Consider the following 25,301-nt stretch of genomic DNA (forward strand, 5'->3'; position numbering starts at 1 on the left):
TGGGCTTGATGGTAGGTCTGTAATTCTAGCTGCTAATAAGGATGAGATAGAAGGACCACAAATTCAAGGCATTCTTGGGGTATGGTGAGTTCTTTGCAAGACCTGGGAACTTAGCAAGATTACATCAAAATGTAGAGAAAGGTCAGAGGGTATATCAGTGACATAGCACTTCCTTAGCTTTTGAGAGGCCTCAGGTTATTCCCGAGCGGGGGGGGGGGGGGGGGGGGGGATGCCACTGCAATGAAGGGAGGGATCTCAGTGTTATCAGTGTTACCTGTTTCCCTATACTCTGCCCTGATACCTTTGGCTGACTGGGTTCAAGATGATGACATGTACAGTGACATGAGACTTAGTAAAGGGAAACCCTGCTGACATAGGGGTTCCATGTCTTTGTGGTTAGCTGGTTGGATAGAAGAGACTTCCTGCAATGTGACTGACTTCTAGAGTTCAGATCTGAGAAGGCAGCTATTAAATGAGTTTATACATGCGAGGGTCTGTATGCCAGGGGCACATAGCAATTATCCTATCAATATTAGTAGATATGTCTATTGGTAGAAAAGATGTAAAACTGAAGATCATCTGTGACTAGCAACCTAACCCCTAGGGTCAGGGTTTAGAAGCCAGAGTAACATTTAATATGAAAATGTCCAGTGTGAGACAGCAAGGGAGGCTGGCATGATGTTTGTTTTTGAGTATTTTACAGTTTCTTATGATATTGCTGGGTATGATTTCATGGGAACACACTTAAAGTTGTTTCTACCACCATCAGCCTCCCAAGGCAAGAGCCACAGAGTGTGTCTGCTCATGACCCTGCTCTTTTATTGCTCTTCCGGGGCTACAATGATCAGCTCTCAAAGCTCAAGACAAATGAGCCATTCAAGTTTGTTCAAGGATGGAGCCACAGCTTAGGGAGGACCCCAGAACTGTGCTCTGACACAAGCCATTCTCAGACAATGTAGGTTCATGTAGGGAAGATAATGAGCTCAGGAGCTCTCAGAATTGGGAGTGCCTCTGTGTAGAAAGAGTATAAGGATTCTCTCTGGCCTGAGAGGGTACCAGTTAGGTGGCAGGCAATAGCAGGGGGGCTGATTTCTGTCAGGCTGTAGGATGGCTTTTGTCATCACTGTAAGCAGTGATGGACACCTGATCTGGTGGCTTTTCATGAGTCAGCGTAGGTGCAGGATTACATGAGAAGTGGGGTTTCTTTCTAGTGAGGAGAGAATTAAAGGATGTTGAGTAGTCCACACGGGTCTATTGGAGCTGCTGAGACACTTGTCCATCCTGAAAGAGGGATGAAAGGCCCATCAATTCATCATGAGCCGTGTTTCAGGAATATCACAAGGTTATTCCCATAACTGGTCTAGCACTAGAGATGAGTAGCAGAAAGCGGACTCAAGGAGGTGGAGGAACTTGTCTAACTTCACTTTTCCCTCTCTTAATACTCTCCTAAAACCCACGTTATCAAATACATCTTCTTCACACCTAGTACATTGTCCTCACTGAAATAAATGGCTTTTGAGTAGAGCATCCTGCTTCAAACCAGCCTATGCCTTTAAGTGTAGGTTTTTGCCTCATCAGCCAACACTTTTCTCCCCTTTCTGGTAGAGTCCTTGCCGAAGGCTCTTCATCACAGCATCCCATTTCTCCTTCTTTCTCTTGGTGGAGGGTTCTGGAAAGCCTTCTGTTGACCTTCTTTTAATTGCTAATAATTATTCAATTTTATATAGCCTAGAGTGATAAATATTCATGAAGAGCACAGTGCATCAAGATCCAGCACTTGAAGCTATTGTGCTTTTTTAATTAAAGTGAAACATAGAGTTAAGTGCTGTAAAAGGATAAAAAGAATATGTATCCATCTCTATTTCAGTCCTACTGTGAGGCTATGTTGGGAGGCAGCTAGGAATCCTTGACCTGGGTGTTGTCATGTTCTGTACTTTGTAAAGAAGACACTTAAACCATCTGCATGGGCCAAGTTTATTCATTCATTCACATAAGTATTCATTAATTCTCCCAACATACATTTGCAAATGACTTCTGTAAGCCCTTGTAGTACCTCTCAGAGGGTCACTGTACAGACCAAAGATCCCAAAGGGCATATGATCTGGTCATGGATGAGACAAATGCATGAGTCAGCCATGTCAGAACTGCATGGAAAACACAGGCAAATGTTGATCCCATTGAGCAGGCTGGTGAGTAATAACCTGAATAATAGCTATTCTGTTTTATGGACGGTAGTATTCATCACGACACAGTTTGAGTCCTAACTTCAATGCAGCTTAGTGTGCCTCTCATTCATATCAGTGCCCTAGATGTGGGGGCACCATTGAGCTTGTCTTAGAGAGAGTGTCTGCTAGACAGACTCAGATGATTGGGGTCAAACCCATCTCTGCTACTTTAGCAGTTGTGTGAATGTGGGTGGAGTCACCTCACCTCCTCATGCCTCAGTTTCTTGTGTTAGCTTTTTATTGCTGTGGCAAATACCTGAGATAAGTGATGTTTAAAAAATGATTATTTTTGGCTCGTGGTTTTTAAAGTTTTACTCAATAATCAGCTGACCCCTTTGTAGCTAGAGTTTTTCTGGTCCTGCCTGGCCCACAGTCAGGACAAATCTCTCTAACCTGCCAGTCCCGCAGTGGCTCAGACCCAACCAAGTAAACACACAGAGACTTATATTGCTTAAAACTGTATGGCCGTGGCAGGCTTCTTGTTATCTACTTCTTCTATCTTAAATTAACCCATTTCTATTAATCTATACTTTGCCATGTGGCTCGTGGCTTACCAGTACCTCACATCTTCCTTGTCTTGGTGGCGGCTGGCAGTGTCCCTCTCCGCCTTCCTGTTCTCTCAATTCTCCTGTTAGTCCCGCCTATACTTCTTGCCTGGCCACTGGCCAATCAGTGTTTTATTTATCAATCAATCATCTACAGCACAGCACCTTTTTCTGTTTTCTTTTTTCAAAAAGGGAGGTTTTAACTTTAACACCCCTTTACTTCAGGCTGGAAGCAGAGTGGACTGTTATGATGATAGGAGTGATGATGGCAGAGACATCTTATTGCAGCTGAGAAGTAGCCAGATAGATAGAATTGGAAGGGGCCTGGGGTACAGTAAAACCCCAAGGTCACTTGACACCTTACTCCAGTGAGTACTCATCTTTGAAAGTTTTAATGTTTTTGCCACTTTCTAATGTGGCCGTCAAGTTATGAGTCTGCCTGTGGATTAATTAGTTGATTAAGTCAGAGCCTTTATGAGCCAATAACCTCTCAAAGATTGGATCCAGCAGCTGACGTCACTTTCAAGGGGAAGGGTCATTCCAAGGGAGGGCCCCAGCGGCAGCCTTTTGAACAGGAGTCTTTGCTGACATTCAGATGGAAACCATAATATCTTATCTGTATAAACAGATGATCATTGATGCTTCCTCACAGGACTGTGTCAGGCCTAAGGTAGCTATTGCTCCTGAGTGGTACAGGTAGTGCCTGGTCCACAGAAAGTGATGAAATGTAGACTTTTATAGTTATTACTGTTGTTTGCACTGAGACCTTGGTCCCTGGCTTTGGGACATCTTTACTACTGTAGACTCCAGTTTCCTGGAGGGCTGTGTCTGGGTTTTGCTCCCTGAAGAGGCAGGCAAACTACAGGTCAGCCCTTGGTGAGGTTAATAGACCCCTTGAAAGCTGTTATCAAAAACATTTGAGATGAGCTGATGATGCATGCCTGTAATCCTAGCACTTGAGCAGCAGGGGCAAGAAGAATGTTTCAAGTTCAAGGCTAGTCACGTCTACATAGTGAGTTCTGGGCCAGCCAGGACTCCACTAAAAATAAAGAGAAGGAACAGCAAGCTGTGGGCAAAGGTAGGACCACAGTAAATACCTTCTAGAAGGCCAGCCTCCAGATTGAAAATAGGCCTCTTCACAGTGGGAAGGGTAGGCAGGGAGCAATGGCATGCTCTCCAAGTCCCCGGCCATGAGCGTTTCCCACATTTCTTTCTCTGGGGAAGATGTGCTCTGGGGTGTGTGTGTGTGTGTGTGTGTGTGTGTGTGTGTGTGTGTGTGTGTGTAACTCATGCTCCACTCTGTGATCTGTGTTTCTCACTTTAAGATGGGAAATGTGAGTTTTATTTGTAGTGTTGTAGTGTGTGCCTAAAAATGCTTAGGAATCAGCCTGGGGACTCTCTTCAAGTAAACAAACCCACTTTCTGGAGAGGTGGCTGCTTTTTACAGCTGCAGAGCTGAGGAGAGAGGAGGACCCACCATCACTCCCAGGTTCCTGGCTCCAGAGACGTCTTCATCATCCTCCCCCAACCCTGACTGCAATATGGAGGATCTCTGAGACTCAGTTCCCTGTGTCTCCCATGGAACACAGCCAAGCTTGCCTTCATGTATGTGTGCGTGTATATATATAAAATCAGTTGCCATTGTACCTATTTTAGTGAGAAAGGATGACTTACCAGGGACACTGGATGGGAGGAAAAGGCCATGGAGCCCTGATTGGTGGGTTGAATACTTAAAGTTAATTTTTTTTCTGGGCTCTGATTTAAAGTCTTGCCCTATATATACTTTACCAAATCATCAGCTCTTCCTGACCCTGTGTTCCTCATCAGTCATGAGGGAGCTCATCAGAGTCAAGCCTGACTCCTTGTTGTGACTGGTGACCTGGTGATGGGCAGAGTTATTGTCCTCATGATGTTTCCTCACCCAGTTTGTCTTTCCATGGCATACCACCAGAGTCTCAGGGCTTTGTACTGACGGCTCCTGCTCCATGAAATGTTCTGTACCCATGGAGATGTGTGGTTCATTCTCCCACCTCTTTCTAGTATTAAATTACCTTCCCAGTGAGGCCTGCTGCAGTGGCACCGGCTAAACTGTGTAATTTCTGCACACTGAACTTAGCCCTCAGCTCTGCTTCCCTTCCTTATTGGTATGTCTCAGATTGCTCATGTTACCAGTTTGTCTTTTGTGTTCCGTTGCATCATCAGAACGAAAACTCCATGTAGACAATGCTTGGTTTGTCTTCAGTTCTCTCAGTGTGTAGTGATCGCATGGCAGAAGCAGGGAGTTACAGCAGGGGAAACACTGGAGCAAGCTTCTGGATCTTCTTCATGTCTACAGAGATGCGAGAAGAAATGGCCTCTTCAGAGAGCAGTGTGTTTGCTTGGAAGAAATCTTCAGGGTGACTTGGTGGGGGGAAGGGGGGTCACCTTGCATGCCTGGCCCCTAAGTAGGTCTTTGATAGTTCTTTTGTGAATGAACAAATACAAGGCTGGTTCCTCTACTTCTCTAGCCTTGACTCCTTTCCTGAAGGAAGGAGACAATGATAGAAGTACTTTGCAAGGTTGTCTGCTGTCGGCATCTTTGGAAGTCTGAAGAAAGCTGAGGTCTTAAGTATTTGGGAGGTTAGCTGTTATTTTAAAATGTTCTTTTAGGTCTAATGTGACTCCAGACAGGAGGATCCCTACTATGGGACTCAGGCTAAGCCCTCAAGTCAAACTCATAGAGGTAGTGATTTGGTTAGTGCACCCTGCCCTGCAATGTGTTCTGGAGCTGGATAGAGGTTGTTGGACAAATTGCATGAGATAAACCTTTGTTTACAATTTGTATGCTGCTAAGCCTTTGGAGAATGGGAATCCTTGCAGAAGAATATTCATCCAAAATGATGCCTGGGTTAGGAATCTCAGATCCTCTAGATTTGGTATCAGTAGTGAGGTTGAGATGGAGGGACCTGGGTTCCTGACACAAGCCAGTGACATTGGGAGCAGATGTTCCTGAGGCAGCGTCTGAAGTCTTCTGCCTTCTGCTCCCAAGAATAGCCAAGACTACATCTTATCTCCTGTGATGTCAGGAGCAACTTACAGGCCACTGGCTCTTAGCCAGGGTTCTGGGGATTTTCCTGCTCAGGGCATCTGATCAAGCTTTGGGCCAGGTCTCCTATGAGCTCAGAGGAAGGTCTAAATGTTCTAGGACTAGGGACAGTTGCCTTTATTCTGCATCTCTCTCAGCACCTTCTGTAAAGAACCAACCAGGTCAAGGAAACAAAGGGCCTGCATACTGAAGGCTCCAAAAACTGAAGAGGGCTCAGGAGGAGAAAGCTTTGATGATGTGGGGCCCAGTACCCAAACGGTAACTAAGAGAGTGTGGTAGCTTGAATAAGAATGGCCTCCATAGGCTTATGGATGTGAATGCTTAATCACCAGGGAGTGATACTATTAGGAGGTGTGGCCTTTTTGGGAGTAAGTGTGATCCTGTTGGAGGTAGTGTGTCACTGGGGTCGGGCTTTGCGGTTTCAGAAGCCCAGGCCAGGCCCAATGTCTTTCTGTCTGTCTGTCTGTCTGTCTCTGATGCCTGCAGATCTGGAAGTAGAGCTCTCAGCTCCACTAGCTTCATGCCTACTTGCATACCACCACAAGCTCCAGTTAAATGCTTTCTTGTATAAGAGTTGCCATGGTCACGGCATCTCTTCACAGCAATAGAACACTGACTAAGACAGAGTAAACCTGTGTTTGCCTCAGTCCTTAGGAACCACTAGCCTTGTTAGGGCCAGAATGTAGATGCCTCTCCATGATTTGGATTCAGAAAAGCTGTGCCTAGAGTGAGCCCCAGATGCCTGACAGGTCTTCACACTTTGTGGGAAGAAGAGCCAGCTGAGAACTACCTGGTGGGTCCATGCAGCTTCTGAGCAGAGTCTGTCCTTTGCATGAGACCTGACTAGGGAGGTAAGCAGGGGTGAAGGGTGCTTCCTCTTGTTTGCCTTGACATTCTGCTGCTGATGCCTCTTGGGTGTTTTGCTGGTGTCAGCTGGTGTTTGTTACTTGTCTTGTCAATGGCTGCTTGGAGGGAGATGGAGAAGCTAGATATGGTAATTATGGGGTGCCTACCCTTAGAATTCAGAGAAGACAAGCTGATCAAACCTGATAGCCATCAAGCTCTGGAAAGGGTTCCTCCACAATCCTTATCAATCTCACTGGACAACTGATGGGCAACCAGCTTGATCCATCAGCATGTGCCTTCTAAGTACCTTCCCCATGCTAGGCTCAGAGTTCAGTGTGAAATACATGAGAGCAAGCTCTGGACTTTCTCACTGTAGAAAGAGCCTTGGAAAGCCTGCAGAATTCCATGCTGGGGTTTTGTAGAAAGTTCTAGAGAGACAGAGAATCCACTAGGATAATCCATGGGTGAGGTGACAGGGAGCTGGGTATTGAAGGCTCCAGGTTCCAAGGTAGTGACTTCCCAGTGGTTTAGGTCAGCTGTGGGGCCAGGCCCTTTATTCTTGTCTCTCTCCAGGGAAAACCCTGTACAAATCAAGGAGTGTGAGCTTCCATTCCTCAGCTGTGCCTCGGGAATCATGGAAGCCACCTTTAATCCACAATTAAAGGTGATGGCATTCATAGAGTAGACTTGCCATGTGCAGTAAATGGAGCCCTTGTCAACCGTTAATGGTTATTTTCATCGGCTTCATGTATTGTTTGTCTTTAGTTTGTGACATGGCTGCATCCTTTGTAATAGTGCCACAAAGTCAGAAAAGTTTGTTCCCTCTCTCCTTTTTCTTCCATTTGCTTATCATTTATCAAGTATTCACTGGGTGGCACTCACAGGAGCTAATATTGGAGTAAGAGACAATGAAGTTCATCCCTAATTTTTGCAGCACTCAGATGGGAGCCTGCTCTACCCTGTCTACCCTTCTCTTATTACTCATATATCTCATCTGAAAAATGATAGTGATTATAATACAAATATTAAATGATTGTCAGGGCATTGCATGAGCTAGTACTTGTAAAGAACGTGGTGCTGGGTGTTTAGAAAATCATCAATAAGCATTAGTATTGATAAATAGCTGGAGTTATGGAGAAGCAATCAAGTGGGCATGCAGCTCATTAAGCCCTCAAAGAGGCCAGAAGCAAGCACTGTGGGAGTTCAGGGGAGAAACGGACTTTGTCTGCAAGACACAAAGTAGGGACAATTATCTGTGTCCAAAGATTGGCTTATCAATCCCTCTGGGGTCCCTTTGGCCCACAAATCCTTTTATTATATAGAAGTATCTGACACCATCTACAAGTGCTTTATTTTTTAGAGAGATTATGGTACCAATGAGTGTGGGCTTGACTCTGGATGCCCAGTCTGGATGGAGAGGCAGCAGCTGCAAGGGTCACCTGTATGTGGTGACATCACATCACATCACATCACGTCTCTTGTCTGTGTTGGAGTCACAAATCACAAGCTCCTCAGCTCATCAATGTCTCCCTTAGTAATTTCCTTAGTATATTGCCTCAAACCCTGACCATTTTCTTACTTCTAACCTCAAAGCATGTTCTCATATATACAAAGACCTGTTTGTGTGTAGTAGTTTTCAGTAAAGGGTCTGTCCCCTAAGGGGTGAGGCAGTCTCTAGTGAGGTGGGATAGATTTTGTATCTGCTCTCTTGGCTTCCTTTGATGATTCACCTTCCTCTTTGGGGATTAGTGTCTCCTCTTTCCAGACCCATTTATGGTCACCACCTTATTGCCCATGGCTGTGAGTTCTTGCATACTGTAATGGGGTGAAGGTAGGGAGGAGCAGGCAGAGGTGGCCCAAGTATCTTTTAAAGGACATGGCCGTGATCCTCGCACAGCCTCCCCTATCCCATCGGTGTCACCATTATGGTGAAGATCAGGCTTAGAGAGTAGAAAATGAGGCTCCAAGCAGAAGTCTAGCTTTCCTGCAGGCATGTGTGGGCATTGTGGGAGTACTCTCTGTGTCTCAGTTTGAGGATGTGGTGTTTTGGGTGTGGAGCCGTGGTGACCATCCTGGGGCTGGGGGCGGGGGTACAGAAGGTGTTGGAGGGGACCCACCAGCTGCTGCAGACTCAGACTATAGTGACTTCACCCTCCTGACTCACCCTTGTCCCAGCCTCCTGGATGCAGAACATGACAAATAACTGATTGTCGTGAGCTCCATACCACCCACAGCCAGTAAATCATACAGATGAAAATCTAGTGTCCCCATGGCCTTCTCTGTGCTACTGTAACAGCCAGGGATGCTCAGGAACCTTGGACAGAGCCACTGAGTTAAGAAGGCCACGCTGCGGCATTTCTACACATTTGTCTGTCTTTCTGTCTGTTTACGTTTCTCTATCTATCTGGTTCCTACAGCCCTCTCTGTCTTTAAAACCTTTTTTTTTTTTTTAATTTTTTTTAATTTTTTTTTTTTTTTTTTTTTTTTTTTTTTTTTTTTTTTTTAGTTTTTTGAGACAGGGTTTCTCTGTGTAGCTTTGCGCCTTTCCTGGAACTTGCTTTGTAGACCAGGCTACCTCGAACTCACAGTGATCCACCTGGTTCTGCCTCCCAAGTGCTGAGATTAAAGGCGTGTGCCACCACCGCCTGTCTGTCTTTAAAACCTTTCACTGAACACAATAGAAAAGACCCACACTCCCTGGAGGAATTTCAGATACTTAGTGGTCTCATTAAAGTTTGCAAGCTCACTCCTTCCCCATGCATCAGCCCACCTACCCATCTAGCCACCAATCTCCCCATCCATCCGTCCATCTAATTGTTCACGCATTTGCTCATCCTCCCTCACCCATGCCCCCATTTTATGCCTTCATCTATCCCAGTCTCAAATCTTCCCATTACCAAGACATTCTTCTCAGCTAGTCTAAGGTCAGTGCCCATGACTCGGAATTCAATATTCATCAGCCTGATTGGTCTGGGTAAGGAGATATTGTTGGTGTACTTTAGGAACTGTTTTGGTCTTTTACCTCATCTTACCATCTCCAGGCAGCCCTTTCCAAAAACTAGGTGCTAAGACTCTAGTGGCTGTGTTTTCTTTAGTGATGGACAACCTGTTTCTTCTCTGTATGTGACAACCCACACTGAAATGTCTGGGAAAGGCCACTGGAAATATGAACACATACTAAGGAGGAAGGGTCTGTGTGCAGTTCTCACCTGAATGTGGGCACTGGGGCCAAGACAGCCTCGGGTGTGAGGTGGCTACCACACAAAACCAGGCCAGGAGAGAAAGAGTACCAGGTTTTGGACTGAAAACAGGAACTTGGATATGAGTGCTCACTAGCTCATTGTCACCCCTGGACTCTATTGCCTATCTCCAGAGGATACTGACTTTGGCGTCCAAGCCTTGGTCTGAGACAGAACTTTTTAGCTGTGTGTCCTCAGGCAAGCCCTAGGCCTCAGCTGCTTCATCTATCAACGGGAGTACTAGCAATCCTACTGATGTCAGAGTGTTGCCATGCCATTCCCACCCTCACCTGCAGCTTCAGGGGAGGAAAGGCAAGAGAGAGCTGTACACTTGCACCATCAGTAACAACATCTCTGGCTTTAGCAAATGAAAATGAAAATAAATGTGTTGTTTATCAGAAATTCAGATTTGACTGGGTGTCTTGCGTTTTACCTCTTGATCCTCCGTCAGTACCCTCAAAACAGGGTCCAGGGCTGCCTCCTTCATCTTAGTCCTGACTAAGAGAGTTGCAGAGGTGGGTGAGGGAGATAGATCTTTATGGAGTGCAGAGCATGGTCCAGCAGCCCACAGACTGGAAGCTAAACAGGGAGGAGCTGCCCAGGAGTGGGCTGTGTGTGCCTGCATGTTCGTGTGTACCCAGCCTTGGCACAGAAGCATGTGCGTGTATAGCTGAGGGCCTTATGAATCAGCACTTGCCAACTGTAGCTTCTGCCAGCCGGCTGTGGGCAGCTCACAGCAGCATGTGATGTGCTCCACGTCACTGTTCACTGTGGCAGGAGCACAGAAGCAGGGATTCTATTTGATTCTTGGAGGAAAATGCCAGTGCAGCCCAGAGCTTGCCCATGCCAATGGCGTGTGCTTCATTCCCAGATTTCCCCTGCTCCCTCTCTCTCCTCTCCTCTCTCAAATCCCCTCCATGACTGCCTTTCCCAGCTATTGAATGTAGGTGGGATTCTGACACATCCTTGGTTACCTGCTGGTCCACAGTCCGGGCTTCCAGCCCATTCCTGAGAGTTACAGTGAGGTAGCCAGCCCTCAGTAGCATGGCCTTGATATGCAGTGACAGGAATCACCAGGGCAGCTTGTGTGATCTTATGGCTTCCATAGGCACCGGGCATGCACCTGGTGCACAGGCATATATGTAAGCAAAACACCTATGTACATAAAACAAAATACAGAAAAATGGCTCCTGGTCCACTTAGTGCTTCCTTGTTCTTCCTACTTGGGGGAAACTGGCTCCCTGATTTTCCTTCTTTAGTAAGAGTGCCTTCATAGTCCAGCCCTTATTCACTTTCCATTAGCCGCTCCTCCTACCTGAAGCTCCAGGCAGGTGAACAGGCACATTTCTAAGAAAGCCATGTGGTCCCTACACACCAGGCTCCTTTCTCCGGCCTCTGTGGAATCTACCTAAGTTTTACAGTTTAGCTCAAATACCCCTTCTCCTGGAAGTCTTGCTGACAGCTCTGCTGATGTGGTCTTCAGGGCTCTTTCTCTGCCCGTGTTGACGTCTCTACCCCTTCTAACTTCTATGGAAATAACCATTTGCTATGTATCTGGCTCTTCATGCAGACCAGATCTGCCTTGAATTATGTCTGTCAGTCATTCCTGCCTCAGGGCCTTTGCACACATTCTTTGTTCTTGGAGCACCTTATCCTCTCAGTGTTCAGGATGTCTTAGTTTAGAAATCACCCTTCAGACTTCCATTACCATAGTGGTTATTTATTGCAGCACCCTGTTTTATCCGAGGAGCCTGTTATGATTAGTCAATCTTCACCACAGGACATTCACACCTGTGAGTCAGGATCCTTCCAACTGATCACCCTTGCATCCTTCCCATTTGAGCTAAGCATCATGTGCTGATGATCTGGACACTGAACAAACAGAGAACATAAACATGAGGCCTGGGGAAAAGATTTCCAGGCCCGGACCTCCAGGATGAGGCTGACAGGAAGCAAGGGTGTGTGGACTGATTTGAAGTCTGCAGTTTCCAGCACACACCACACACACAGTCATGACATCAGCCAGTCAGGGAGAAGAGCCTCAGTGGCATCATCAGTCTTTTCCTTTGAGCAGTGTGTGTGTGTGTGTGTGTGTGTGTGTGTGTGTGTGTGTGTGTGTGTGTGTGTTCATGTGTGTGAAGGTACATGTGCACATGTGTGTACACACATTTGGAGGCTCGTAGTTGATATCAGGTTTCTTCTTCAATTCTCTGCCTTAATTTTCAGTCCCTTACTGATCCTGGGGCCTTCCGACCCAGCTAGCCCGACTGTTCAGCGAGCTCCGGGGATCTGCTGGTCTTTGCTTCTGTAGCACTGGGATTTCAGGCACATGCGCCTGAGCCTCACTTTTTATGTGGGTGCTGGAGATCCAGTTCAGGTTTTCTTGCTTCCATGTCAAGTGCTTGACGGGACAAGCCAGCCCCAGTCTTGCATGCTGCAGTTTTAGGGTATGCTGACGTGTGGTGCCTTGGCCTGGTGTGGACAAAGGAAGGCCTCATCTTCTGAAAGCGAGGCATTGGAGGAAGGGCAGCTGTGGTGAGAGGTTAGCTCTGATTCTGAATGTGGACTCTCAGTCCTCCATGTGCCAGGGTGCCCTTACGCACAACTGACTTAGGGTGGATGTGGAATCTCATTTCTCCCCTATCAGTGTGCCCTTACATATACACCTGTGCCCTTACACACATCCCTCACTTAGGGTGGATGGGGGTGAGCTGTCTGTTTTGGGGTAAAGCACTTGTCTGGGACTTCTCCGGGCAAGAGTGGGAGGCATGTTTTGAGAATTCAATTTTCAGTAGCTGTAATTTACCCTGCACCACTCAGAGAGGTCCCTGTAAGTGGTGAATAATGTCACTTTTAAAAAGGCCTGAGGACTGTTTTTGTTCAGAGTACCACACTGTTCAGATGCAGAAGTCACTTCATGAGAAGTGTTCTGTCCAGGGCATAGACTGGAGGCAGGACTAGCATTACACTCAAGACTCAAATCTCTTACCATCTCACCTGGGTGCCTCATCTGTCAAAGCCAGACCTTCATTGGTTATTAATCCAGAGAGATGACTTTAGGGGTGTCAGGAGCCTCCTGTTAGTATACAAAGACAAGTCATTCCTACAGCTCACATCTCCTCTGCTTTATTCAGCATCATGGGAATATTGAGTTCAGCCAGGGGAGGAGTGGTCAGTAGATCCTTTCTCTCCGAACCATGGTCCAGATGGGCACTGTTGACCCATGACTGCACCTTGAGCACCAGAAGGGCTATGCTGGTGGTTCCCTTTTGTTGGCCACACTTAATAATTCTTTTATGAAAAAGAGCACTGGATGTGTTCTTCAGACACAAATTTTTACATCTATTTATCATTCATTCATTCATTCATTCATTCTTCTCTCTGTGTGTGAGGGGTGGTGTGTGCATGTGCATACCATCACACACCTGTAGCGGTCAGAGGACAACGTGTGGGAGTGATTATCTTCTACTATGTGGGTTCCAGGGATCAAACTCAGTCGAACTTGTTATCAGGCTTGGTGGCCAGCACATTTCCATTCTGCTGAACTATCTAGCCCACACACCTTCTGACATAGTTTAAAAGTCCATGTTTGTGATCTCACCTGTTGAGACCATCGGGTCTTTTAGGACAGTGTTCAGGATAGAAGGTTTGGCCAGCACTGTGATCAGCTTGTCTTGCAGAAACGTTGCTTTCCTGACTTGCAGTGAAGGATGTAGAAGGAAGGATTCTATGTGGTAAGAAGGCCAGAGATCCCTTAATCCATGGTGTCATGGCAACCAAATGGAGGAATTCCATTCACATGGAGACAGGGAATCCCCGGACCTATCATACTCAAGCTGGCCTACTGCATGAGCAACTGGGTTGTGCCCCTGTGATGGGGTACTGATGGAGGGAGAAGGAAAAAGCTGGGGTAGGATGTTGTTTATGGGAGGCGGTGGGAAATTTTTATAAATGAAAAGAAACAGAAAGAAACAGAAACAGAAAGAGACAAGTATTTCTTATAAATGACAGTAAAAGAGATATACAAATCCAGTCAGGCCTCACCTTCCTGATTCATCCCGGATAGCTAAAACAGTTGATGCGCCTATTCTTGGTTTGTTCTAGAGCTTCTGGCCTTGGCCTTGAAGACAACACAGGCCTGATGTGGACCTTTGCTTATTCCCATCTCTTGTGCTAACTGAAAACAGAGAACAGGTGCTGCTCTGTAACTCTCCACCTTGTCATTATGTGGTTTCAATCATTCTGATGCATGTTAATTTTGAGTAATCCAGTGGACTGTGGTGTGCATTTGCTTTCTACATTGGAGTTTACCCCTTTCCCCAAAAAGGTGTTTTTCCCCCTTGTGTACAGACACTGGCAAGATGTTCATAAATCCCCCAGGATTTATTGAGGTCAGGGAATTGGTTACAAGTCATTGAGGATAGAGGTCCCCCCCTCAAAATGCCCCAAACTTTGTAAACATTAGGCTATAGAATTATCTCTATGGATCCAGGAAAGGAATTAATCCTTCCTAATCAGCTGAGGAATGTCATACTGGATAGAGAGGATGTGATACCAGAGGTGGGGTTGGTGTTGGACATAAGAATACTGTTGCAGAGGACAGAGATGGGATGTCATCCTTTGAGACATGTCTGGACTACAGATGTCTTAGAGATGCAGGCAGTAGGAAATACAGATTTTTTCTGGAGCTTTTCAGCCAAGACAGATGGAGGGCCTACAGTGAGGTCTTGCAAGATTGGCTTTAGCTTCTGTTTCTTAGTCCCTCACATATCTACACAGAATGGGCAGATCGTAGTTTGTTGAATGAAAATAATTATCTCCAGGGACGTTCATAGGATATAAATTTCCAACATTAATCAAAGTATTCATTAACTATTAAGTGAAAATTTGAGGAATGTAGGGGCAAATGTCAGGAGTTAGATGGGTATAGTAATGAAGTAGTGATTGCCAGCACTATATAGGAAAGCATGTCTCTTTACTTTGAGCAAGGCCATTGGAGCATCCCAGAGAAAGACCTCAGAGTTTGGTTGAAACATAATGATTTGAAACCTGAGTAAGCATGAAGCTTCTGTCATTCCAAAGAATCTGAGTTAGCAGAATCAGCATTCTTGACAAAGTTCCCTGGATGAGGAGTATGGGATGGATTGCTTGAGGCCCACACAGCAGCACTGTTCTCCCCAGGGCCATTGCTAATGCTGTCACGACTTCTCCACACACAGAAACCCCAGGGCTTGCAATGCTTCGAAGGCTCGTGCGTCAATTTAACGTTGCTAAGGTGAACTCTGTGGGCCAGCAGATCCAGGAACCTTACCTTCCCCAGCAGATCAGGAAGCATCAATGCAGTCCCTCCCCATTCTTAACTCCTGAAGATAGCAGGCCATGCAGCTTTACTGAGCTTCAGAATGTGGAGTGGAAAGTGAGGATACTCTTAAAGTGTGTTTGAGGTTTATACACTGGTAATGAGCAAGAGCTTGGGTCTTCTTGGGGGCCACCATGGAGGTCATGACATACAAGAGAAGATAATTTGGGGGAGGACTTTCCATTTTAAAGCATGTTTTTAAAAATAAGAAAGCAGAGGCATTTATAAGCCAACCTGCTTTGCAGAAAGTTCAGGAAAACTCTGCCCACATCCTGCCAACTCTTTGTACCATATTAGTGGGATTGGGTATGCTGCTGATTGTAACAGCATCCCAGACAGTAACCCTGAGACAACCAGTGATCTACTGATTGTCTCACTTTGTATGTGGACAATGCTAAACACTGAGTGTTTACATCATGACCTTTCTCATTTTCATGATTCTATGGGGAATCTATACACACTTAGCACACAGGCTTCAAGAACATGGCCAGGGTTTCCAGGTTACAGGGTAACTGATGGATCCAAGATTGGATGCCCATCATCCCTTGATTGGAAGCATTGTACGCTAAGCAGATTCTTTCGTTTCCCCCCATCCTGTTTTATTTTCTTCCTCTATAAGCCAGAATGTGCCTTCTCTCATCCAGTTTATGCTGTGATGCTTCTATTTTTGGTAGTTTATTATCGGACATGGAGAGTGGAAACGGAGTAGAATAGCTTTGGCTTGTTTTTTAGAGCATGCATTTGGAATCAAACTCATCAAAAAGAGTAGAGGTGTCTGTGCAGGGCACAGGTAGCTGGTAATTACAAAGCAATGGAACCTTGATTATCAGGGACATTTTTCTTCAGTGTTTACAGCAGATGTTTTCTGTTGATAGTTTCTTTTTAAGGTTAGATTCAAGAGTGCCTTTCTCCTCTCCTTTTCCATGGGTAAGTGAAATTCAGGTGTTAAAAGTGATATATGGTACTTGAATTTGACTCCCCAAGTGGACATTCAGTTTGGGAAGTTGACATGGCCAGGAGGTGTGAGGATCCTTGGGAATCAAGTTCTGTACCTCTGGGTTACCTTGATTTAGTAATTCAGTTTCTCCCAGTGGCCATGTCCTTGTTTTAGGATTTGGATGTTAGAATTGTGAAGGTAGGGACACTGTGGTACATCACAATATCGGCCTTTTAAGGTGGGCTTTCTTGCCTTCAGTTTCTGGGAGTTGGGCAAAGGAATATGCCCTCAGCCCATGAAGATTTCCTAGCCCAGATCATGCCTGCTTCCCGAGGTAATCTTGCATCCCTGGGTAAGGCCCATCTCACCTCAAGGCTAGCTAAAAGCTGCTCAGGCATAAGCAGAGGCCCCTGCATGGCTGCATTCCTGAAGCCTTCTCCCTGCTCCATGCTGGTCCTTAGAACTCTCCTCACTACTTAAGCCTCTAAGTGAAAACCCCCGACTCTGAGTTCTGGGTTCTCAACCCAGGATATTGTGATAATTAAATGCAATCTTTTTTGTCCATGCTTGGTCTAGCACTTGTAAAACGGGATGTTGTCCTCTATAAATGTGGCTTGTACTTTATCAGCTTTCACATTTTTGTAGGAACTCCCAGAAAAGGCAGATTTTCTAAATTGTTAGGACAATATTGAGTATGCAGTTATGATCAGGGCTTGATACATTTCAGAGACCACAGAAATTCTTGGGAGATTTGAAGGCAGACCCTCTATTGATTCACACCAGACTTCTTTAATAGAAGACAGACAGGCGAGTGTAACTGAATTTAATCGTGATGGTTTTCTTTCTTTTCTGTTAATGAGATCATGCATGCACTTTAGGAGAGGATCTTCCCAAAGACATGTTCACATGTAGAAAGAGATTCAACAAGCTCAAGTCTTCTAAGTGAGGCATCAATGAGGAAAATAATAAGGCACTGTGTGTGTGTGTGTGTCCCAATCATATGTTTGTGAAGTGTTGAAGTGTTTGGTTAATATTTACCAGTGAGAGTGGTTAGGATATTGGAAGGTCTGACAAGGGAAGAGGGTCTAGTAACTTTTCAAAGGAATGTCTTTGTAGGTGTTTGTAATTGGAGCAACAAAGGAATAGGTGGGACTATGCATTTCTGCATACATGATGCAACTGTGAAAGGCCTCTTTCCACCTCAGCTCCCAGGCAGAGTCCTGTCAATCAGGGGCAATCATTGTCACAAGTTAGTATGTAATGATCTTGGATGTCCTCTATCTACAGAAGATTATATGTGTATAGATTCATAGTTACATATGTCTGTCTCTGTGTGTGTATACATGTAGGCATGAAATAAATGAATCTTTTTATGATTTCTACGTTGTAGTTTGCATTTCCTCCTGCTTTTTTCTCATAGGACATTACTTTAGGCCTGTCAATATAAAATTATACTTCTTTCTTTTTAAGATTTGTGTGAAGTATTCCCTTGAACAGCTGCACTAAAGTTTATTTATGGTGACCTGCATTGCATTGTTCACAGTAGTTGAGGTACCAAAGCAGTGGAAGTTCCCACTGGTGGATGAGTAGATATAGAAATTGTGGTTCATCCTTTGAATGGACTATTTCTCAGCTGTAAGGTAAAAGAAATCCCCATTTGTGGTAAAATGGATGAAACTGGAGGACTTTGTGCTAAATGAAATAAGCCAAACAGAATAATAAATACTCCATGAATCTTAAAATGTTGAACTCATAAGAGCAGAGAGCTGGAGGCCAGCTGCCAGGACAGGGGCAGGAAAATGGGGAGATGCCGGTCAAGGGTCACACACACTTTGATGTATTTGGGGAGTATGGATTTGACAGGTTAGCAGCAACAGACACACAAACACGGCCTTGTGTAACAGCTCTCATGAATTAAATTACATGATGTTTAGGAGGAGGAGGGGATTGCTTCATTTAAAAAGAAATCCCCAAATAGGACTTGAAAAACAATACCAGTTGATATCACAACATGGATGGGGAAATCTCACAAAGCCTCATCCCTAGATGAAGAGCTACAGGCAGTTAATGACTACTGAAAGAAGGAGAGCCAGTCTTTTCCAGAGGTTAGCCCCCTGGCAGGCTACCCAATCCCAAGTGGTCATCCCTAAATACAAATAAATATGGCCACACTAAACAGCTCAGTGGGCTGTATTTCTAGCTATCTATCTATGTATATCTATCTATCTATCTATCTATCTATGTATATCTATCTATCTATCTATCTATCCATCCATCTATCAATCATCTATCTAAATTCATGTGTATGTAATGGTAATAAAGCAGAAATCATGATTTCGAAAGGGAGTGGAGCATGGGAGGAGATGGAGGGCGTAGAGGGTAGTTGGGAATGATATAGAAACAGTACATATGTATGAAATTCTTCCAAAAATGTTAAAAAAGAAATGTAATCAGGCACTGGTGAGAAGATTCAGTTAATAAAATGCTTGCCACATAAGCATGAGGAATTGCATTTGAGCCTTAGAACCTATTAAAGCTGGGCATGGTAATACTCACCTATAATCCTAGCATTGGAAGACCAACACAGTTGATCTCTGGAGCTTGCTAGCCAGCTTACCTTGTCAAATTGGTAAGCTTCAGATTCAGTGATAGACCCCAGACTCAAAAACAAACAGACAAAAAAAAAGGTGGAAAGTGGTTGAGGATATACATGGTGCTGACTTCTAGTCTCATATACACACTCACACACAAGCACATGCACTTACACACACATGCACATGTACATACAAACACCCAAAATAAAGAAATACACATTTAAAAAAGAAGCATATTTACACAGATAATTTAACAAATGACTGTAGAATGCTTATTCTGTATAGCCTGGGACTGGACTCAAAGGATAAACCTATACAAACAATTGTCCCTGCCCTGAGAATCTTGCAGTCTGGTTGGAGAGATGGGAAGCCACATTTAACCAGCACAAAGAAGTGTGGCACCAGGTGTCCACAATGAGCCATGGAGCCTTCCTTCCTGAGGATTTTGGAGAGAAGAGGAACATTGTGAGATAGAGGAGTCAAGAGAGAGCACAAGTTCCGAGTTCTTACAGATGCAAGACGTTAGGGGCCAGGTCAGATGTGGATGCAGGGAGTGAGGGAAAACAAGGCTTTCTGGTACACTGTGAGCTCTACAAGTTCAGGCTTCAGTGGGAGGGTAGGGGTGAGACAGCTCTCAGGAGAAGTGAACCACTATACTGCTTCTGATCGTATCTCAGCGCTTCGGGGGAAATATAGAGTAGCCAGACCACTGTTTCCAGATTCACCTTGTATTAAAAAGGCCAAAGGGTATGGTTAGAAGAGGATGCAAACCTGGGACACCAATATATCTTGAAGGCTTACTACTTTGGGCTCTAGCTGAAAGTGCCCCTGATTACTTAGTCATCATTGGTGTCATTATTACTACTGAATGTGTGTGCAGAGCTCTTGTATTGTAGACTGCTATAACACTAGGGGGATTTTTCTTTAGTGAGCCTTCTGAAGAACACAGGACTGATATATCCATACCTTTAATATGGATCATTATTCTACTAAGTTCACGCCAAGCAGAAAGCAGATCTGAGCTCTGAGATTCAGAAAGAGATCTGAATTAGCTTTGGGCTAAGACATTAATAACAGCTTCAATGATGACATAGGAAGCACTTAAGAGTACCTGTGTATAGGGCTGCAGGGTGAGGGAGGGAGGGTGAATGGGAAGACCCTGTGGAAATGTGTGGAACTAGGAGTGCACTGGCGTAGCTGGAAGAACAGAGCCGCTTTCCATAGGAGTGAGCTCTTGGGGTATTAGGCAAAGGAGGAGAAAGGAACTTCAATATGGAGGTCTTCAGTGTGAGCTGAAAGCTTCTAAGAATTTGGATACAATTTGCTTATATATGGAGGTTAGCTGATAAGGTCTTTGATAAGCAAGCTACAATCCATTTAACCACAGAGGTTGGGTGTAGAGTAAGGGACTAAGGGGGTGGTTGGATCTCCCTAGGAAGCGGAATAGTGTAGATAGCTATGGATTGAAAAGATGGCAGACTGAAGCAGGAGGGTTAAATGGTGAAGGAGAGGGAAGAGGGAGGCTAGGGAGGGAATACAGGAAAGGACAGTAAAACCAAAACATTTGAGAGATTGTATGGATACATATTAATGCTATACTAATATAGTGGAAAATTCCTAAAATATATACATATATGAAGATGATCTAAATGAAATTGCCAAATAACTGGGGAGATTGGATCCTAACTGGACACTTCTCATTACCAAAGGAAACTTCCAGTACCAGGAATGGGTTACATCTAATTGAGTTGTTGGCCTCATGGGAACCCCCCCAAAACCCAAATTATTGCTAAGACTTTGGTTGCTCTCCACAAACTGATGATAAGGTCTTATTGCGGAAGATAACAACTATACAACCTATTGAACATGAAGAAGTCAAGCTGGTGCTTACCTAGAGCTTTCATCCCTACAGACTAGTATCCAAGGTACTTGAAGGTATTCTGCATGCTACCAAAGAAAAAAAGGTAAATACCAACCCAGCTACAAACCGTTCGGTCTACAATGGTGACCTACCTGCAAGATGTGCTAGTGCAACCATGGCATAAAGCTTGTGGGAGTAACCAATAATATCTGATCTGACTTAAGGCCCTTTAGATGGAATTCATACACAATGTTGCTTAGGTGGCCACAAACCTGAACTAGATAGACCAGAGACCTAGGGGAAAACCGAGTGTTACTCTACTGGAAATGTAGCAGTAAAATTACTCCTAATGACATTCTGCTGTATTCATAGATCAGTGGCTTGCTCAACCATCATCAGAAAAACTTCCTTCTGCAATAGATGGGAACAAATACAGAGACCCACAACTTGACAGTGCCCAGAGAGTGAGAGACCTTGGAACTCTCAGCTATACACGCGGTGTTTCCATAAAATCCCTTCCTTCAGGGCTCAAGGAACCTTGTGGAAGAGACAATGGAAGGATTGTAAAAGCCAGAGGTTATGGAGGATGCCAAGGAACCAAGACCTTCTAAACAGCAGGACTGACATGAACTCACAGAGACTGTGGCAGCATGCACAGGACCTGCACAGCTCTGGGACAGATGGAATCCCAGCACTGAGAGGGAAAGTGGACACAAGACCCCTTCCATAAGTCAGAAGCTATTTCTAGCTGATAATTGCTCATGAAGAAATTATTTTCTTGAATGGACTTTCACTGGATATACAAATCACACTTTAGGAAAGGCTCCATGCCCAGCAGGAGATGGCCAACACAAAATGAACCCCAAACCATTTTGGGAGGTCCTTTGTCTCACAGTGCTGTCTCTGGACTTTGTTTGTTTGTTTTTCCTTTGCAAACAATTATGGTTTCCAGTTTTGTATTTTCATGGGATTTCTATGTGTGTGAACATGTATGTCTTTGCAACTGTATGTACTTTTTCTGTGCTTTTTCATCAGCTCTTTTATTCTGTTTGTTTTGTTCTAGTATCGTTTGCTTGATTTTGATTTTTTATTATTATTTTATGTAAGAGAAATTTTGAGTGTGTGGGGAAGTGCAGGGTATCTGGAAAGACTTGGGGGAGGGGAAAACTGTAATCAGAAAATATTGTATGAAAAATATCTTCAATTAAAAAAGAGAGAGAATTTGGACAGAAAATGTTAAAGTGCCATAAAAATAGACAGAAATTCTTGATTTTCAGAAAATAGAAGTAAATAGATGAAAAATACCAAAAGTTTTAAAAGATGGGAAGTTCTCCTACTACAAAAATTGTAGTTGGATGCAATTATAATCAATGCATTCTGAATTATTCTAAACTATTTCCTCACCCAGCTCCAAAAACAAATGTAGTAATTGCCCATTCAATGGGGCTGTTGACAAAGGGCAACCCTTCCATATCACAAATTAGTGTTCACTGTAAGTGATGCCCAAGGTTGCCTTTCACATTCCTGACTCATTGTATGTGGTGAGCTGTGACATTGGGACGGGGTGATATGCCCTGAGCCAACCACTGCCTTCCCTTCATCACTTTGTGAAGGTAAATGAGATGACTTCAGTTGTGTGTCTGCTGTAGTGATCAAGAAGATGTAGGTGGAGAGCGAAACAAACAACGAACCAGTGTCAGCTGGAAACTTAGCTTAAAAAGTGCAGTTTGCGGCAGCTTCAGTCAGGTTTGGATTTAGAGGCACAGTGGGGTCACAAGTCAGCGTCTTCTCTCTTTACTTCCAACTTCACTTTCCCCAGTATTAGCTTTGTTTCCCAGCAGCCTCTAGCTTGAGAAAGGTGACCACTGCTCATTTGGAGCCTATGTGGACCAATGGAAAGTCGGTCACTTTTTCCCTCTCCTCTCCCTCTTCTTCATCTTTGTTACTTTCATCCTGGAAATTGTTATCTCTGATTGGTCATCTACCCCTTGTTTAACTGGTCAGTATGTGGAGGTGGAGCTTTTGATTTATAGTCACGTAAGAATGAAACGGAGCCAGGTAGTGATAGTGCGCACCTTTAATCCCAGCACTTGGGAGGAGGCAGAGGCAGGTGGATCTCTGTGAGTTTGAGACCAGCCTGGTCTGTAAAGGGGGTTCCAGCCAGAGCTGTTACACAGAGAAATTGTCTCAAAATATAAAACAAAACAAGAATGAGATGGGGTGGGGAGGAACAGGAGGAGGGCCAGGCACAGATCACACTGATATCCAGCTGTCACAGGGTGATGCCCTATGGTTCTAAGGTTGTAGATTTCTGCTTCACAGAGAAAGCTCCACACTTAAAATAAAAGCCAAGGACTTTGCCCTAGCATTGGCTGCAACAAAGAAAGTGATGATAAGAAATAAGAATCTATTGGACCCCACAGCTACATTGCTCATCAAAGCTGGAGAAAGTGACCCACATCTTTGAATATCCGACCTAAATTCGAGATAAAGCTGTTCAGGCAGATAGAAGAGTGCATTTGCTTAGCCTCATGAGGAAGATACTGAAGTTCATCTCTTAAAAGAGTTTAATCTGAGGACAGTGTTCCATTCTTGATTGACTACACTCGGAACAGTTTCTGAAGGAGTTGATTCGCCGTTTACCCTTGAACCTTTGAAGTTTGTTGCACTGTGCCGTGTTCATATTCCCTGTGGGTTCTACTTCCCTGGAGAGCGGCCTGAGCTGGAGAAAACAGCAGACATTTACCTGTGAGGGGCTCCTTAGAAGCTCCCAGCAGTGCTCTGTGTGCATCCTTTCCAAATCACTGGTTTGGAGCAAAGAGGAAAGGATTAGGAGATGGGTGTGATTTTCTCCATTTAGTGGGTTTAAGAAGTAAGATGTAAGGAGGGTTAAAGGATTTGTGAGGGACTATCCATGGCAAAGCCTAAAGACAGAAAATGGCACTCTTAATTTCAAATCAGTTCTCTTAACAATCAGTCTCCATCTTTTCTGATTCCAATATGCTATTTCCTTTCAAAAGAGTGCTACCTTAAACATTCGCTTTCACTGGAGAGTCCATTCAAATCCATTGCTGAGCCCCAAGGATAATAGCCCAGAAATCATTTAATGAGATCTAGACCATTTTACAAGGCATGCAGAGTTCCCATTTATTGTAGCGCTGCTGCATTCAGTGTGTACCTCTCTGATTTTTCTTTTAAAATGGAGTGGAAAAAAAGTTTGTTTTCTGTAGCTTTTCCACTGATTGCTAATCCTCAATGCAGTGGTAATGAAGGAAGTAGCTGGCTGGTTCAAGAGTTCAGGCAAGAGTAGATATTATTGACAAGAGGCCTCTAAGCAGGTATCAAGTACTGAGGTAATTGGTTTTGTGATTTTTTTTTTTTTAATATCAGGCAAAAAAAAAAAAAAAAAAAAAAAAAAAAAAAGAGATTCTTCCTAACCCTGATAACATTAGTACCATTTTTCTTCATTTTTGCTGCTGTTGTTGATGTGTGTGTGTGTGTGTGTGTGTGTGTGTGTGTGTGTGTGTGTGTGTGTATGTTTCAAGAGCCTACAACAGAATCTGAAAACCTTGGTGTGTGAAGGGGCAGATAGTAAATCTTTTAGGTTTTGTCAGCCACAGGGTGGGTTACTTGACTCAGTTATTGTGCAAGAACAGCCTCACACAGTACACACATGATTGACAGAACCCATATTTCAATAAAACGTCTTTTATGAAATAGGTAGAGGGCCAGATTTGGCCTGTGGTGTCAGTTCATAGACCAGAGGTGCACACCCTGCTGAAGTCTGTCACCATGGCTTTCTCTGCCCCCAACTGAAACACATGTTCCCACATCCCCAGTGTATCTGCTCTGTTTTCCCTGCAGAGCTCTGTTACAAGATTCAGTATTTAAGTGAAATTGCTAAAGGTCCATTTCCAACAACTGCATTTCTGTCTTAGGGACTATATGGACCTTGGATTGGACTCAGGGGCCTAATCTTAGTTCCACAGAAGTAAAACCAGAAAAAAAAAAATCTTCCCATGCCAGTGCTAGAGTTCAGGTGAATGGGGTCTAATGGAATGTTAGGCAAACAACCGCAGAGTTCTAGAACACATGACTGAGCAAAAGTAACTGTCCACATCTTTTAAAATGCTGGCCTTCCTCATTCCAAAGGGCTGACTGCAGTTCATTGATTTATCTTCCATCCATCTGTCACTCTGTCCATCTGTCTATCCATCCATCTACTTACCCATATCCATCCACCCATCCATCCATCCTGTTTGTTTTTATTGAGCAATTATCTCCCACTATAATTTTTGCTATGGACTCACTTCAAATGACCAAACTAATTAACCCAAGGGAGTTAAGTCTTCAAATCCATTGATCAGATAAGAGCTTAGATTTCCCTTCCACAAAGATCATATGAAAGTCCAAGGGGGGACTGCAGCGTCTTTATTAAGGGTTATGTTTTCAAGAATGCCAGAGGGATGGTAGAGACCAAATGGAAGGGTGGGGGTGAGGAGCAGGGAGCAAAGGAAAACACAGTTTATGAGTGGCCTGGTGGGTCTGTTTTCTAGTGAAGTTCCCTTCTAAAAGAAATCAAAGAGATTTTCCACTCCATCTGGACTCCA

General features: G+C 44.4%; 1 protein-coding gene and 1 long non-coding RNA gene across 4 annotated transcripts in view; one reads left to right on the top strand and one right to left on the bottom strand.

Annotated features, from left to right (window-relative positions):
• The window catches only part of Sorcs3 (sortilin related VPS10 domain containing receptor 3), a 627,324-nt gene that overhangs the window by 33,638 nt on the left and 568,385 nt on the right, over positions 1–25,301 (top strand). The window lies entirely within an intron of this gene.
• On the bottom strand, positions 318–13,681 carry LOC121824394 (uncharacterized). Of its 3 annotated transcripts, XR_013048387.1 has the most exons (5): positions 13,542–13,681; positions 12,938–13,016; positions 11,732–11,812; positions 10,915–11,063; positions 318–1,281 (listed from the first exon to the last, which is right to left on the bottom strand). It is a non-coding gene; the product is annotated as an uncharacterized LOC121824394 (long non-coding RNA). The 3 variants fall into 3 exon arrangements; XR_006066282.1 differs by lacking the exons at positions 318–1,281; positions 10,915–11,063 and having other exon boundaries at positions 11,645–11,812; XR_006066281.1 differs by lacking the exons at positions 318–1,281; positions 10,915–11,063 and having other exon boundaries at positions 11,645–11,812; positions 12,930–13,016.

This window comes from Peromyscus maniculatus, chromosome 1 (genome assembly GCF_049852395.1).
Source record: "Peromyscus maniculatus bairdii isolate BWxNUB_F1_BW_parent chromosome 1, HU_Pman_BW_mat_3.1, whole genome shotgun sequence".
Taxonomy (NCBI): Eukaryota; Metazoa; Chordata; class Mammalia; order Rodentia; family Cricetidae; genus Peromyscus; species Peromyscus maniculatus.